Consider the following 15,955-nt stretch of genomic DNA (forward strand, 5'->3'; position numbering starts at 1 on the left):
GGGGCCTATGTCATGTGGCCTTTTTTTGACAAACTGAATCAAATGCAATAAAATAGTTATTTTATTATACACTGTACCAAAATAAAACAGAATTTAAAAGTTTTCTTAGAGACTCGACTCTTTAAATATGTGTGTCATGAGGTTATATTATTGATATTTGTTTGAAAATAAGGGCTTGTTATTATTTATAGAAAACAATAAGAAAACAAAAAGTAAAAAAAATAAATATTCCTTTATTTCCAAATAAAATATTGCCACCATACATTGTACTAGGAACATAATGTAAATGTTGTTATAACCAGGATGAATAGGATAATACAATGTATGGGGTTTATCTACAATGGCATTGATATTTTTACATCAGTAATGGTTGAAATGTGAGAAATAGTGTCTTTTTTATTCCCCCCTTATTTTTCCCAATAAAATGCATGGGAAACAAAAAAAAAATATATATATATATATATACTATATCATTTAATTGTGATAAGTAGCGCTAAAGTTATTGCCAAGTGAATGGGAGCAGTGCTGAAAGGTGACTATTGCTCTCGGCAGCAAGGGTAAAACAGCCCATGGCATGAAGTGGTTAATGTACTTCTAGCCAGCCTTTGTGAATTGCTCAAATTTTGTAGTTTTTGGAAACCATCATAAAAAATAATTTCAGTTTAAGAGCATAACGCATTGATGTCTGTACAAGATGAACAATCCGATGACACAATAAGTACAAATTGGCAAAAAGACCATTGTAGTCTCATGTGGCATGTTGTTCATCAGGATTTACAAAGGCTTGAAAGACCTCTGGGCCACTTGTGACCCAAGGTGAGAAAATTCACAGGACCTAACTTCAAAAAATTCACTATTTTCTCTTGACGTGTTTTGTGAACAATGTTCTCTTTTCTAGTAGACGGAATATGAGAAAAGTGGATAAATACATTAAGTTCATATACAGTACACAAATCCTGGTGCAACCATGCAGCAGGAGATAGAGTTCCACCTAAGTGATGAAGAAGAGTACCTAGGACACCCACAAGCATGGACAACCATGTACATCAATCAATGAGCGACTTTCCTGAAGATGAAGTTGTGTCATTATAGTTATCAGATATCAGGAGAGCTTCAGCTTATGTAGAGGAACAACTTTCGTAGCTGCATCTAAGCTAGACTTTCTGGTGCCTGAAGAAAATGGTCATTACATCAGTAATGCTTCACTTATCTGAACTGAAGAGGTAACTTAGGCAGTGGTGAAATGTCCTTTAGAATAGGAAAAAAGGAAACCTTCACTCATTCTCTGGATATCTGTTTGAGGAAGACCGATGTACGTTACGGCGTATGCAAATGTGCTTGGCCGTGTGGCGCCCTGTTTACCTGACTCGCTCCAGATTCAGGCCCATATGCAATTTGCTTCTTCTCTTGAGGTTTCTCCTAGAAGATGACTTTTCGCCCTCTCTTTAAAATAATGTTTCAGCATTTTGCAATTGAAAAAGTACCAAAAAGTAGGCGAAGAGGTTCTATCAAAATTATTTTGACTATTTTCTTATTTGCTGTTGGCTTAAAAGGCGTTTTATTGACAAGTCGGGAACTTATCACCCAGGAGAAACCTCAGGAGAACAATTGAATTGTATATGGCCCTCATAAGATCCAGCTTTTATTCTTCTCTTGCCCGGACTTCCCAGTTTCGGCATTTCTGTGCAGGGATGGTCGTAGTCAGTCAGTTTCGCTATGCTGGAACTACGCGTAGTTTTACGCAATTACGCTTCACCAAACTACGGCGTCTAAATCAAATATTCGCTTCGTATGCATTTCGTAGACTACACATTAAAATACGCAATTACGCGTAGTGCGAAGCTTAGTGTATGCGGATGCTTATGCCCGTATGCGGAAAATTTTCCGCATTTATTCCTCTGGAAATGCCTAAACCAGAAACTTTTCTATGCGTACATTCCCCTTTCCAATGCGTAAACCTGTAAGCATACAATCGTACGCGGAAAATTAGATACGAGTAACGCATTCAAAGTTCTCTACGCAATACACATGTTAACTACGCATATGGGTACTTCGCTACACGTAAATTCGTAAGCGTAGATTTGAAACGTTGCCTACAAACTACAACGCGTAGATGCGAACTACGATGCGCAAATTCGCACTGGTGTCGTTTCTGCTCATTCCTGATTCTGCGTTGCCGCTTGGAGAACATCAGCTCTGTAGGGTGGCCACCATACATGGGGCTTGATTCACAAAGCCGTGCTAAGTTAGCATGGGTGCGCTAAACAGTTAGCATGTGGAGTGGCGTTCGCGGGCACTTTGCGTGTGCAAATGTCCGCGAACGGCACTTCATGTGCTAACTGCTTAGCCCACCCTTGCTAAACAGTTAGCACGGCTTTGTGAATCAAGCCCATGGCCTCTGTTCAATTGACCTCTTCTCCTGAGTTCTCTCCCAGGTAATATTTTCACACATTGTAAATAAAATGCCCTGTAAGCCTTTCTCTGATATACGCGATCTGCAGCACTTTGAATTCAGCTCATGATTGAACCTGAACATTGGGACTCATTTGGTAAAGCTGAATCCAAAATGAACTGAGGCAAATCTGGCCAGCACTCTTCAGCCCCCCCCCTCCTGGGCCCAGTACTGGGGTCTCCCTTCTCCTGACGTCATAATGCAGAATAGGAGGTATATCCGTATCACCAGCTTAGGTCTGATAACTCATTCCCAGTATCCGGGTCATTACTGAGGGGCTCGTGCTGAAAATGTGAACTGTGAGAATTTTGCATTTTTTACCCACAGGATGCAAATGGAAGGGGAGGAGGAACCATTCACTACAGTTGGCTTGGTGGTTGCTGCTGAATTTCTGCAGAATCTCCAGGCTGTGATGCTGGCCACCATCTCTTGGCAAAAGCAGAAAGAGGCCAACTGCATAAACAGGAACTTCCTGGTGCTCCTGGTTGACGTGTGCTTTATCTGGCCTCTTGTCAGGACCTGTGGATCTGGGGTTGAAGAGAGCAGAGAGATGACCACTTCTTTCAGGGATTTTCTTGGTCTTTATTGTGCAGCATGGCTTGTAGTGAGGGGAGTCCGGCTGCTGCTCTGTAGGTGGGCCCAGTAGGACAGCCCTCTCCTCTGTATCTCTGTAGTGGGGGAGTCAGGGCTGCTGCTATGTAGGTGGGCCCAGTAGGACAACCCTCTCTTCTGTATCTCTGTAGTGGGATGAGTCAGGGCTGCTGCTCAGTAGGTGGGCCCAGTAGGACAGCACTCTCTTCTGTATCTGTATAGTGGGGGGAGTCAGGGCTGCTGCTCTGTAGGTGGGCCCAGTAGGACAGCACTCTCTTCTGTATCTCTGTAGTGGGATGAGTCAGGGCTGCTGCTCTGTAGGCGGGCCCAGTAGGACAGCCCTCTCTTCTGTATCTCTGTAGTGGGGGGAGTCAGGGCTGCTGCTCTGTAGGCGGGCCCAGTAGGACAGCACTCTCTTCTGTATCTCTGTATTGGGGTAAGTTGGGCCTGCTGCTCTGTACGTGGGCCCAGTAAGACAGCACTCTATACTGTATCTCTGTAGTGGGGGAGTCAGGGCTGCTGCTCTGTAGGCGTGCCCAGTAGGACAGCACTCTCTTCTGTATCTCTGTAGTGGGGGGGAGTCAGGGCTGCTGCTTTGTAGGTGGGGCCAGTAGGATAGCACTCTCTTCTGTATCTCTGTAGGGGGAGGGGGATCAGGGCTGCTTCTCTGTAGGTGGGCCCAGTAGGACAGCCCTCTCCTTTGTATCTCTGTAGTGGGGTGAGTCAGAGTTGCTGCTCAGTAAGTGGGCCTAGTAGGACAGCACTCTCTTCTGTATCTTTGTAGAGGAGTATGTCAGGGCTGCTGCTCTGTAGGTGGGCCCAGTAGGACAGCCCTCTCTTCTGTATCTCTGTAGTGGGGGAGTCAGGTCTGCTGCTCTGTGGGTGGGCCCAGTAGGACAGCACTCTCGTCTGTAGGTAGGACCAGTAGGACAGCACTCTCTTCTGTATCTTTGTAGAGGAGTATTTAAGGGCTTCTGCTCTGTAGGTGGGCCCAGTAGGACACTAGGACAGCACTCTCCTCTGTATCTCCAGCAGTAATGGCAATCTACCTCAGCTTGGCAGGCAATGTACAGAAGCTCGGATCAAGTCAAGAAGTGTAGGGTTTACCGGCACTACAAGATATACGGTTGTGTCACGGGAGATGGGAGATGACAGATTTCCAAACACCACCTTGATTAAAGAAACTGCATGCTCATGACACTGCTAGTAGATGTCGACAACATGGATCATCAGAGATAAGAAAAAATTCCATCAGGCACTGCAGTTGATTCGAATTTAATCGTGTTCTCAGTGTGATACAAATCACAACATGTGGATTTCTTGCATTCAAAAAAGGTAGGTGCACAACTTGTGCTATCAGAATATTGCATGAGTTAGATGTCCTACCATATCAGAGGGTGGTGGTGGTGAGTGCAGGGCAAAAACGGGAGCCTGACGGCCGTTTCGCTCGGCAGTGCTTCTTCCGAGGCTGATTCACCATACAATTTTCTGACTGCAGTGCCTGATGGAATTTTTTCTTTTCTCTGATGATCCATGTAATGTACAGAAGCTGTCCGCTCATGGCCAGCAGAGTAGATATGTGAGGTCTCCTCTGATCTGTGCTGTGTCTTCTTGCAGAGACCATGGAGAAGATGATGAGATACCTCCTCAGCCTGGTGTGTCTAGCCGTGTGCATCCACCTCGGCACGGCTCAGATAGGTAAGTGCCAAATGTTCATGTCCTTAATGCTCGGTACACACCTTACAATTATGTGTTAGATAGCTGATTCGATAGATAATTTCCGTCATGTCCGATATTATTTTCAATCATTTTTCTGGTCAATTTCTCATAGATGTCAATGGAAATTGATAAGAAAAGATAAGAGAATTGAGCAAGAAATCGAGCGGAAAAACAAATCAATTGAATGGAAAATCGACTGAAAAACACATTGTGTGTACCTAGCATAAGGAGGCAACGATAACATAACTAGGCTGACCAGATGTCCTCTTCTCCCCGGACAGGTCATGACAGGTTTTTGAAATGTCCCAGGTGAAGAGAGCCGAACACAGAGTGATTGAAGAGACAGAGAGCTGAACACAGCCGAGTGGCCAAGACTCAGTCCAGTGTTTTCCCCAGAGCCTACCAGCTGGGCGGTAGTGTTGTCCGGATCATGAACGATTCGGGTCTTTGATCCGGATCTTTTTTTGTGAGTCAAATCATACGGATCATTACAATGAACTAATGATCCGGATGATTCAACTCACAAAAAAGATCCGGATCAAAGATCTGAATCGTTCATGATCCGGACAACACTACCGCCCAGCTGATAGGCTCTGGGGAAAACACTGGACTGAGTCTTGGCCGCTCGGCTGTGTTCGACTCTCTGTCTCTTCAATCGGCTCTTCTGGCTCACTCTGTGTTCGGCTCTCTTCACTCGGGACATTTCAAATACCTGTCAGGACCTGTCCAGGGAAAAGAGGACATCTGGTCAGCCTAACATAACAATGACATACAATGTGCTATTAATATGCTAATTAATGTGGAGTTGGTTTCAATTGTGTTTCTATTGTTTTTTTTTTTTTGTTTTTTTGTAACTGTTCTGAATTCACATGACAATATTCTCACCTGTAAAGGTTCAGGCTGTACATAAACAGTATGATGCTTTTATAAAGTGGCCACACACTAAAGGTGTGTTAGGTGGACTCCATGACTTGGGTTGGTGAGGTGTGTCTGGCTTGGTAATCATTAGTGTGTCCTTTATATACTTACCAAGTCTATATACATACATGAACATCATTCATGTTCTGGTGACTTCAACACTAACTAATGTGGCCAAAGATGTCCACAAGGTATAGAATGCCTGGGCCTGGCCTAGGGCACCAAAATGGCCAGAAACGGCCCTGCTTGAGTGTACGAGAGCTCATGCAATCCATTTATAATACAATCCTCCAAAGGACTGGTACCACACGAAATGTATTTTAAAGCTCAATTACTTTATTGTGAAATGGGCATATTGACAGCAACGACAGCCCGCTGTTTTGGCCTCATAGGCCTTTCTCAAGTTGCCAATGGTCAATTACCGTTGGCAACTTGAGAAAGGCCTGTGAGGCCGAAACAGTGGCCTGTCGTTGCTGTCAATATGCCCATTTCACAATAAAGTAATTGAGCTTTAAAATACATTTTGTGTGGTGCCGGTCCTTTGGAGGATTGCCACGTTTGAGACCCCTTGGTACAGGGGAGAGGACCTTGGCACACCGCTCTGAAGTGCTCCTTTGGGTGTTCCTGGATTCTTCTGTTTCTATCAATTTATAATACAAAAAGAAAAATTTGAGAGCCCCAAAAAGTATAATACTGTTGATTGGTATAAGTAGCAGTGATGCTCGGATGGAGGTCGTGATCACGACTTGCCGTGATTCCACGACCATTTTTCAGCTATCTGCCACGGGTATTCGTCGCCATGGATCAATTTTCAATCACTAAAATCCGCTTCGGCAGACTGTGAATGAACGCATTCACACTCGTGAAAACGGCGCAGAAGCCATGGTTAGGTCATGAATAGCGGAAGTAGGCGGAAGTGACTTCCCTGGTCCAATCAGATGCCCCCAGCCAGGCCCTAGCAACCAATCAAGGGGAGGCTATGCCCTCCCCTCCTGCATATAAGGCGGCGGCCATGATGGAAAAGCTCTGTCCTTGCTAGACTCTGGTACTGAGAGGATCATCTCCAGGCCATTGTTCCTTCAGCAAGTGTGTTTTCTGTGTCAAAACCCAGCGTTTTTACTCCTAACAGTGCTCTTATTTCTATTGTAGTTGTCAGTTGTATTTAGTTAGCTAGCCAGTGAGACATTGCTGTAGTCAGTGTAGTCAGAGTGTACTGGTGGTGATTAGTGTGTTTAGTGCAGGCAGGCAGGTTCAGAGTGCTCACTTGTATTCAGCTAGCCAGTCATACACTTCAGCTACTACTTACAGACAGTCACACTGCCACTGCCAGTGCTGGTCATTCAGTAAGTTTTGTGAGTGACATTGTGTACTCTGCTCACTGCTCACTGGTATTAATCATCTCATTTGGCAGTGATACCCTTCACTTAGGTTGTACTGTGCTCACTGCTCACTGGTATTAATCATCTCATTACCCAGGGATTCTCATCCAGATTCCGGATATCCGGGTAACCCGGATATCCAAACTTTTTTCAGTTATCCGACCGGATTCAGATTCCAGATACCTGGGCCCAAATCCGGATAGCTATCTGCGAATAGTTGGCTGGAAATCTGGATATCCGCTGATATCCGGCGGATATCCGGATCTGAATACTGTAACTAAGGAGATGACATCATTGAGCCAATCAGAGGGCTCCCAGCAGAAGCCCTAGCAACCAATCACAGAAGGGAACCTTGGCCAGCCCAACCTGACCTCATTGAGCCAATCAGAGGGCTCCCAGCCTAAGCCCTGGCACCCAATCACAGAAAGGAACCCTGGCCAGCCCCCCTGTGGGGTGCCATGATGAGAGATCTCGTCCTGTGTGACTGCAGTGCTCAGTCACTGATAGACATGCTCCAGTGCTGCTGACCCAGCAAGTGCTGTATACAGTGATACACCTAAAGCTGTTCAGTGATTAACCCCTTCACTATCACTACACTATTGTTGTATTGTTAATTAGCTTGATTTCATTGTGTGACAGTCAGAGTGTGTGCTGCAGGGCTGCTGCAGCTGCTATGTGTCTGTGTGTGTGCTGTGCACAGACCAGGCCAGCTGCTGCCTGCTGGCCAGTTATTAGCATTAGCTAGCTACAGTATAGCTTAGGTAGTTAGTGTAGTTACTTAGTACTGTAGTACTGCAGTCAGTGCTAGTAGTTGTTAGTGTAGTAGTACTACTGTGTTAGCTTACTACAGAACTGCTGTGCTGCTGAGCAGTGCCAGTGTGACAGTTAGTGTCTTCTCCTTTGCTGTCTGACTGTCACTCGGCATGTGGCACTTGGCATGTGGCCCTTGGCACTTGGCACGTGTAACGTGGCACTTGGCACTTTGCACTTGGCAAATGGCAATTTGCACTTGACACTTTGCACGTGGCACTTGGCACTTGGCACGTGGCACTTAGCACTTGGCATGTGGCACTTGGCACGTGCCACACGCCATGTGCCAAGTGCCACATGCCAAGTGCCACGTGCCATGTCCGGCATGCTCCTGGCAGACGTTACACCTGCTGCTGCTGCATTGCCCTGCTCCTGCTGCTTGTGCTGCTCCCACCGCCAGGGTGCCACAGGCCACTGATACCACCTATATTTAACCCAAAACACAATTGCTGCGTAATTTTTGGGAGGTGTCTGGGCTGAAAACTGCCATGTCCCAGTTGTGCGGTTGGACTTTGGACACAATGTGGGCTGCACGACCGCTATCTGGAACCTAGGCCTAATGTTAATTGACAGCTTTTTTTTTTTTTTTCTCGGGGGGGGGGGGGGGGGGGATTTTAAGTCCCCACAGCATCAATTAGTGTTTCCCTTTAAAAAAAAATAAAATGATGCTACATGCCTCATTTACCCTAAAAGACGTTTTAAAAGCAATTTAAAGGTCACTTCTGTTTTTTCTATCCAGATAGCCAAATCCACCGGATACCCCGGATACTGAGGTCGGATATCCGATTCAGATTGGAAAAGTTTGAACTCGGATATCCGACCCGGATCGGATATCTGGGTATCTGGATCCGAATTGGATACGGATTTTGAAAAGGGGTATCCGAGCAGCACTGCCCAGTGTTACCCTTCAGTTACTTTGTACTGTGCTCACTGCTCACTAGTATTAATCATCTCATTACCCAGTGATACCCTTCAGTTAGGTTGTACTGTGCTCACTGCTCACCTTATTACCCAGTGATACCCTTCAGTTACGTTGTACTGTGCTCACTGCTATTAATCATCTCATTACCCAGTGATACCCTTCAGTTACGTTGTACTCTGCTCACTGGTATTAATCATCTCATTACCCAGTGATACCCTTCAGTTAGTTTGTACTGTGCTCACTGCTCACTGATATTAATCATCTCATTTTGCAGAGATTCATTAGCAACATGTCTGGCAGGGTTCGTGGTGTCAGGAAAGGGAGTTCCATTGCCTCAGCCACTTCTGGGACTGCTCCATGGCCAGGGAGAGGACTCCCAGCTGTACGGGGTCGTGGTGCAGCAGAAAGGGCAGCAAAGCCTTGGCCGAGTCAGCGGATGCTGTTATCACAATATTTTAAAACTTCTGGTCCCCGTGTGGTGGTTGAGCAGATGGAACCTGACGTATTGATGGACATCATGATTGCATTCCAGACCTCTACTGTGAGCAGCACTCCAAGCAGCAGCAGCAGCAGCCAACGCCCCATGCTTGCTGTGACATCCACCCCAGCAGCCAGTGGTCAGCAGCCCTCACAGGATGACAGCGCTCTGTCCCTCAGTCTAGCATCTGGGAACCTATTGATGGCTGAAGCTCAGGACCTACTGGGGACTGATATGGAGGAGATTCAGCTCGGGACAGAATCACAACTGTTATTGGACAATGTTGATGAAGAGAGGTCTGTGTCTGGGGATGTAGGGGCAGAAGAGGAGGTGGGGTCCAGTCAGAGGAAGAGCTTGATTATGATGATGACGATGATGATGACGTTGTGGACCGTCCGTATGTGCAGCCTGAGTCCGGGGGAAGAATGGTCGGAGCAGGATGACGAGTCACCTAGGCCTAGGCAAGGATATCGCCTTATGTCAGGCAGGGGCAGGTGCAGCAGTGGGCGTGGAGGAAGTAAACAGGAGGACACTGCTTCAGCCGGCACCACCACCATGCAACCCCCAAGCACAGAGATTGCCGCTGCACCCTCTGCTAGCGCTAGCGTACAGGGCCACAGTAAATTGAAGTCACCGGTATGGAACTTTTTTGAGGTGTCAAGCCAGGACAAAAAATATGCGGTCTGTAAGTTATGCAGCAAAAAATTGAGCTGTGAGAAAAAATATGTCCAAGATGGGTACCTCATCCCTCCAGGGCCACCTGAAGAGCTGCCACTGCCCTCAGTATGAGGAGTTCAAGAGGAGGCAAGCACTGCAAGCAGGGGGTGCTGAGAGCACAAGGCCCACCACCGCAGTAGCATCATCCTCCCTCAGGGTCGTGAATCCCACGCCGCAGCAGCAGTACTAGCACGCAAGCGCTATTCCACCTCGTCTACTCCGGACACAGACATTGAGGCTGGCAGCCAGTCGTCTCTCTCCTCTGTCTCCCCTGCATCCCATCGTCGTCAGACCCTGCTGAGCGACACCTTTCAGGGTCAGACCAAGCCTCTGTCTCCAAGCCACAGGCGGACCCGCAAACTAAATGGCTTGCTGGCCCGGGCCATGGCATCACAGCTCCTTCCCTACTCCCTGGTGCAGGAGGGGAGCGATATGCAGACGCTGCTCCAATTAGACATCCCCGAGTGGCAAATCCCCAGTCGCCACTATTTCAGCAGGAACGCCATCTCAGCACTCCACAAGTTTGTGGTGGAAAGCACGGCCCGTTCGCTCGACTACTCTGTGGGCGAGCGGGTCCACATCACCATGGACTCGTGGAGTAGCCGATTTGGGACAGGTCGCTACCTGTCCTTTACGGCCCACTGGGTGACACTGCTGGAAGGGAGGGAAGACAACAGTGCAGCAGCAGAGTTAGTGGTGCCACATGCGGGATCAGGGGGGATGCAGCAGGCTCCTCTCATCCCACTCCCTCCACACCAGCAAAGCAAGCCCGCCTCAGCATCAGTAGCGCCAAGCCTCGGCACTGCCAAGCATTGCTAAAATTGGTGACCCTGGGGAAGGAAAACGCATACCTCCCAACTTTTTGAGATGAGAAAAAGGGACACTTAAGCCACACCCATGCCACACCCCTGGCCATGCCCCCACCACGCCTCTAGCCACGCATACCATAAAGATTTAATAAGAAAAATATGTTGTTTTATAATTCAAACCACACTAGTCCTTTCTATCCTGGGTCATTTTCCTTCATAGTAACATTAAAAAAATAGTATTATATCAATTTAAAGGATGGGAATAAAGTTTAGAGTCAATCAAACACATTTTTACTATAGAAATATATATATTTACATAGAAAGAGGGACAAAGTCCTGAAAGAGGGAGAAATGAGGAGGAAGGAGGGACAGAGGGACAGGGCTCCCAAAAAGGGACTGTCCCTCCAAAAAAGGGACAGGTGGGAGCTATGGGAAAAGCTTATGGCCCCAAACATCCTGGCCACCCTCAGGAAGCAGGAGCGGAGGTGGCTGACCCCCAGAGGTCTGGAAGTGGGGTATGTGGCAGCCGATAACGGGACCAACCTGGTGGCAGCAGTGCAGCAGGGAAACCTCCAGCACATCCCCTGCTTGGCCCACGTGCTCAATCTTGTGGTGCAGCGCTTCTTGCGCACCAACCAGGGGATGAGCGACCTGCTGCAAGATGCCCGGGAGGTGGTATGGTTTTCCGCTGCTCAGCCACTGCCTCTGCACTCCTGTCCACCTTACAGCAGCAATATGGCAAGCCACACCGCCTGATCATTGATATGCCAACTCGCTGGAATTCGACTCTGGCCATGTTGGAGCGGCTGTGTCAGCACAGGCTTGCTGTTAGGGCCTACATGTTAGACCAAACTGTCCCCAGCAACCAGCAAGTCCCCATCATCAGTGCAAGTCAGTGGACACAGATGCAGCAAGTATGCCTGGTGCTGAGTCCCTTCCTGGAGGCAACCAAGATGGTCAGCGAGGAGCGGGCCTCTGTGTGCCAGTGGGTGCCCATGGTTTGCCTGCTGGACCAGGCAATGTGCAATTTAATTGATCGTGGGGAGGAAGCCCTGAGGCAGCTGGAAAAGGACCAGATGGCAGCACAAGAGGGCTCACAGGTAGTGGAGGAGGTGGAGGAGTTGGAGGTCCCTAGCCTGAATGCTGAGGAGGAGGAACAGAGTGCCGCTGGCGTTGTACGGGGATGGCAGCTTGGGGAGGATGACACGTCACAGGAAGAGGACAGGCATGTGATATGGGACAATGACGACAATGAAGATGTTGTTGCCAATGCCTACTTGTTTCCCATGGGTGTGCACATGTTGCGCTGCCTTCGCAGGGACCCCTGGGTGATCCAGATGCATTCAAGGGAGGACATCTGGATCACCTTGATGCTGGACCCACGTCTGAAGGGGAAGCTGGGAGAGTTCATGATGCCATCCACCACTGAGCAACGCACAAGGGAGTTGCAGGGGGCCCTTGTGCACAGACTACTGGAAGCATTCCCCCAGCCTTCCACCCCCACTGTAACTGCTCTGCCAACCCAGCAACAGGTGCCTGACGTCGCCACCAGCAGCACAACAACCACCAGCAGCAGCAACTGGCGCCTCGGAGATCTGAAGAGCCTAAGCAAGAGCCTGTATGCAGTGCAGCAGCCCACAGCAGAGGTGCCAGCCACATCATCCACCTGCAAACAGCACCAGCAGCGAATAACCAGCATGGTGGCTGACTACATGGGGTCATTCAGCAGGCTCAATGACACCGACAGCCCCGTGGACCCCTTGGAGTACTGGGTCAAGAGACTGGACATCTGGAGGGATCTTGCCCAGTATGCCCTGGAACTCCTGTCCTGCCCCCCCTCCAGTGTCCTCTCCGAGAGATGTTTCAGTGTGGCCGGTGGCGTGGTCACCAAGAAGAGCTCTCGGCTCTCCCACACCTCTGTGGACAAACTCACCTTCCTGGAAATCAACCAGGCTTGGGTGGAAGGTGAGTTCCTAGCCCCTATTTTGGACACAGGGGGACATGAAGTGGCTGCTGCAATGTGTTAACCATGCGTGCCTTTGTAAAGAAAGTAACTACCTGCCTACCTTGGTTCATTTTTCGGCTGTGGTACTACCAGTGAGTTGCCATGGTGCTTCTGTGCTGCCGAACTGACCGGCCGCTTTGTCCTCCTGACTCAGTCACTACTACACTCTGCGTTCACACTGCCCGGGTCCACTGACGCATCTAATGTTTGGGGCAGCACTATTACACTGTGCCACTACCAGTGAGTTGCCATGGTCCTTCTGTGCTGCTGAACTGACCGGCCGCTTTGTCCCCCTGACTCAGTCGCTACTAGTACTACTCTGCGTTCAATCTGCCCGGGTCACCAGACGAATGTAATGTTTGGGGCAGCACTATTACACTGTGGTACTACCAGTGAGCTGCCATGGTCCTTCTGTGCTGCCGCACTGACCGGCCACTTTGACCTCCTGACTCAGTCGCTACTACACTCTGTGGTCACACTGCCCGGGTCCACTGACAACTCTGCTGTTATGTCATTGCTAATCGCTGCAAAAAAAATCCCAACAAAATACAAAAACCTCTCTGGGTCTTTTTGGCATCAGCCACTTATCCTCCTCCAGTGGTACCATCACCGCCAAGTGCCATTGGGACTCACCTTCACCTCTGTGACTGCTTAACGTGTATTTCCCTGTTTAAAACCACTTATTAACAATTAATAGCCCCATTTCAAGTGTTGATTTCACTTTAAAATCCATTTTCTCAAAAACAAAAAATTATTTTTGAATTTTTTGTTGTTGTTGAAGTTGTAGCCCCTTATCACCTGGATAATCCATGCAATTTGGGGGATTGTAGCATGTATGGGGGCTTTGCTATTAACGTTAAAAGAAAATCCAGATCCGGCCGTGATTGCCTCCTTCACGACGGAAAGTCGGCGCCGTGGCGTGGATGCGTATCATAATACAGAACCAATCCCTGGTCACATGGACGTTTTTTTTTTAACAACGCCCGTGGTTGCCGAATTCGTGGATCGAGACATCCGAGCATCACTGATAAGTAGCGATGAATAGTAGGAATTTTACTCACAAACATCAGTTGCCGCCACCAGAGATGTAGCTAGGATTTTCAGTGCCTAGGGACAAAGACTGTTTTTTGCGCCCCCCTCTGGACAAATTGGGCATGGCCATGCATCAGAATATGGGTGTGGTCATGGGTGGAGCCAAATGTACAAGTCCTGTTTAGATAGCCAGATGTGCCCCCTTTTAGATAGCCAGATGTGCCCCCCTTGTTCTGAAGCTTTTAACACTTCTGCAATCCTCTGCAGAGGGAAGAAGAGAAGCAGGGGCACCAGCCAGCGAGCCACCTCTCCCTCACTTGGGGGTGCGGTGGCCATGCTCTGTGTCCCCTTACAGTGCTGCGCCCAGGAACATGTGTCCCCCCTTGCCCACCCACCATAGCTACGCCTCTGGTCACTGTACACTGTAATTATATAGATAAGGGGAAGGCAGGGGAAATAACCTTTATGCTGTTATTTTTTTAAACTAATCCAATTTTTTTCTTTTTCTTTTTCAGTGCTCGAATCATGTAAGTATGTCATATTCTCATATGTTTCCTGCAGTAGCTTCTCCAACAGTCTGTTCCCATCACACCACATCACACAGAAGCCTAACTGACAGAGAGGAACGGCAGCATACACAAAACAGCACCTTTGTGCCATTACTGATGCTCCACCCCTGCCTTGCACAGAAAGGTCCTCATGGGCTGTACCGGGGGAGAGAGCATGTGGAACACCGCCCCAGCTGAGCTTTGGGGACAACGACAGTGGATGTTGCAGAGAAAGATGCCATGCTACTGCTCCCCCCCCCACCCCACTCACTGCACTAGTGAAGCCTGGTAATAGTACTGCCCAAACCCCTCCCACCTTCCCGCCAGTGATGCTACTGCCCAACCCCCTCCCACCTCCTGTCCAGTAATATTACTACCCAAACCCCTCCTACCTCCTGTCCAGTAATACTACTGCCCAAACCCCTCCCACCTTGCCTCCAATGATGTTACTGCCCAACCCCCTCCCAACTCCCCTCTAGTGATGCAACTGCCCATCCCCTCCCACCTTCCCTCCAGTGACACTACTGCCCAACCCCCTCCCCACCTCACCTTCATTCACTTCACGAGAGATGCTGCTGCCCAATCTCCCCACACCCCTGTACTCACCATGCTTATGACACTATCTCCCAATGCCCCCCCCCCCTCCCGCACTGCAATTACTTTACTGTGACATTACTGCCAAACACCCCCATCCCCCCTCTACTCACTGCGCTAGTGACACTACTGCACAACCCCCTCACCCCCCCCTCCACTCACTGCGCTAGTGACGCCACTGCACAACCCCCTCCCACCTCCCCTCCACTCACTGTGCTAGTGATGCCACTGCCCAACCCCCCCTCACACCCCCTCCACTCACTGTGCTAGTGACACTACTGCACAACTCCCTCCCACCTCCCCTCCACTCACTGTGCTAGTGACGCCACTGCCCAACCCCCCCTCACACCCCCTCCACTCACTGCTCTAGTGACACTACTGCGCAACCCCCTCCCACCTCCCCTTTACTCACTTCACTAGTGTTGCTACTGTGCAACCCCCTCACCCCCCCCTCCACTCACTGCGCTAGTGACGCCACTGCCCAACCCGCACCCACCTCCCCTTTACTCACTCCGCTAGTGATGCTACTGCTCAACCCCCCCTAGTCACTCCGCTAGTGATGCTACTGCCCAACCCCCCAGTCACTCCGCTAGTGATGCTACTGCTGACAGCCTGCAAAATTTCCCACTCCCAGCACAGTATCTCTCCCCACTGCTGACAGCCTGTACAATTTCCCACTCCCAGCACAGTATTTCTTCGCACTGCTGACAGCCTGTACAATTTCCCACTCCCAGCACAGTATTTCTCCCCACTGCTGACAGCCTGTACAATTTCCCACTCCAAGCACAGTATTTCATCCCACTGCTGACAGCCTGTACAATTTCCCACTCCCAGCACACTATTTCTTCCCACTGCTGACAGCCTGTACAATTTCTTCCTACTGCTGACAGCCTGTACAATTTCCCACTCCCAGCACACTATTTCTTCCCACTGCTGACAGCCTGTGCAATTTCCCACTACCAGCACAGTATTTCTCCCCAC

Source organism: Hyperolius riggenbachi, chromosome 2 (genome assembly GCF_040937935.1).
Source record: "Hyperolius riggenbachi isolate aHypRig1 chromosome 2, aHypRig1.pri, whole genome shotgun sequence".
In the NCBI taxonomy this organism is placed as follows: domain Eukaryota; kingdom Metazoa; phylum Chordata; class Amphibia; order Anura; family Hyperoliidae; genus Hyperolius; species Hyperolius riggenbachi.